The sequence below is a fragment of the Myodes glareolus genome, chromosome 13 (genome assembly GCF_982192425.1).
Source record: "Myodes glareolus chromosome 13, mMyoGla1.1, whole genome shotgun sequence".
In the NCBI taxonomy this organism is placed as follows: domain Eukaryota; kingdom Metazoa; phylum Chordata; class Mammalia; order Rodentia; family Cricetidae; genus Myodes; species Myodes glareolus.
In genome coordinates, this window is record NC_142038.1 from 66,034,224 (window position 1) to 66,036,385 (window position 2,162).

Genomic DNA, 2,162 nt, shown 5'->3' on the forward strand with positions numbered 1-2,162 from the left:
CCTGGCCTTTGGTCTTTATGTTAATGGCTCATCTCTCAATTAATATTGCTGCTGTAGTAACTTCCAACTCAGCAAGTAAAGTCCAGAGTCATGAACGCATCTCGTTTTTTCTTCTCTTTGCTGTGTCAACAATGAATTGCTAAAACTTGTCACTAGAGTATATTCTCTAATGTATACACACTGTTCCCCAACAATGCTGAATACCACTTGAGAAAACAGAAACATATGCGCACACACACACACACACACACACACACACACACACACAAGTCGGATTTGTGGATCAGTTGGTAGAAAGCTTTTCTGGCATGCATGTGGCACAAGGTTCACCTCCAACCCCCACATAAAACAGGCATGGTGGTGCACGCTTGTAACCTCAGCACTCAGTAGGTAAAAGAAAGAGGATTTGAAGTTCAAGATCATCTTTGCTCCATAGTGAGTTTGAGGCTAGCCTGGAATATAGCTAAATACATATACCAAATTTATACTCTTGTTCAAATAAGTAACATTTATGGAGCGTCTTCCATCCAGATAGCCTATGTTGCTTTGATGTAGCCAGTTCTGTCCACTGACTCTTATCTGTCATTGAACTAATAAACCTTTGTCGACAATCTATAACTTTGTAAAGTCTAGGAACTATTAACATAACTAGAAATGAACATATTTGGCATTCAGACATGAAATAGCAAAATAGTAAAGTGTCTCCCCCTGAAGGTTCTCAAAGACAAACACAGATGGGAACGGGCTGAAAGGATAGCTGTGCTCACTGGTCTCCTAATAAGATGTCCCTAAGCTCTCTCAAGTCTGTGTCACAGTTTCTTTTCTCCCTGGAATAACTTCTGCTCTCTGGAGACGACATCACTCAGTCCCTTGATTTCATCTGCCTGATACAGAATGACAATTTTGAAATATTATTTTCTATATCTTTTTTCATTGCCCTTTTTAAATTTGATCTTTTTGTCCCACTCTGTGTTTATTGAAAGTCTACAAAAAGATATGTGGCCTAGACAAAGTGCCCAGGATTCTGTTTCTCTTGTGATGCACATGTGTGAGATGCACATGTTCGTGTGAGTGTGTGATTATGTGCATGCAGAAGTGCTGTGTATTCCCATGCCAGCTCTCATACAGCACAGAAGTAGGGAGGCCAGAGGCTGATTCCAGTGTTAATGCCCCTCACCTTACTTTTTTGAGACAGGGTCTCTCACCGAACCTAGAGTTCATTGGTTTGACTAGCCTGGCTAGACATGAGCTCTAAGAATCTGCCTAGCCCTGCCCCCTCAGTGCTGTGCTTACAGATGTGCACCTGCCCCCTCAGCGCTGTGCTTACAGATGTGCACCTGCCCCCTCAGCGCTGTGCTTACAGATGTGCACCATCATGCCTGACTCTTACATAGGTGCTGTGCATCCAAGTTCAGGCCCTGTGTTTGCACAGTAAACTGACTGAGCCGTTTCCCCAGCCCAGGAGGATACTTTTTAACCTGAGCAAGCCATCGCTACCCTCTGTGAGTAAGACAAGGTTTAAATGGAAAACTTAAAAGTAGGTGTGGGCTTGGAGCAATGTGCATTCCTACAATTCCAGCCCTCAGAATGCTGAGGCAGGAGGATGATGAGCTCAATGTCAACCTGACCTACATATATAGTGATAAAAATTCATAAGCTCGAGTTACTCAGTACTTGACAACCATACATGAAGCCCAAGACTCAGTCCCAGGACCATAAAATTCTTAAGGTCTATGAGAAGTTTCACAAAAACATGTACACAATCAAGAAGAGCATTTAATTTGAGAACAATAATACCTGAATACAGTTGTGGCAAAATGAGACCCCAAGAGACGTTCTCAGGGAGGGGAAGTTAGACTGAGGTTTGATTGGTGGGTTTAAACACGAAGTATATGGGTTACTTTAGGATCGGTTGGTGACTTAGTGATTAGGAACTTTCCAGCAGCAGGATGGGAGAAGCTATCTTTGCTATCTTGAGCTTGCATAAGGATGCAGAGTACTTACTGATTGGCTGCCCCTGAGTTGTGATCTTTCCGAGAGCTGCTTGTTCAGTTCCAGTAAACTGAAACTAAGGCCTGGTCCCTGCCAGGGATACTAGCAGCCTGTGATGGCGTTTGTTTGGCTCCTTGGCTCTGTCAAAAACAAACAAACAAACAAAAAAA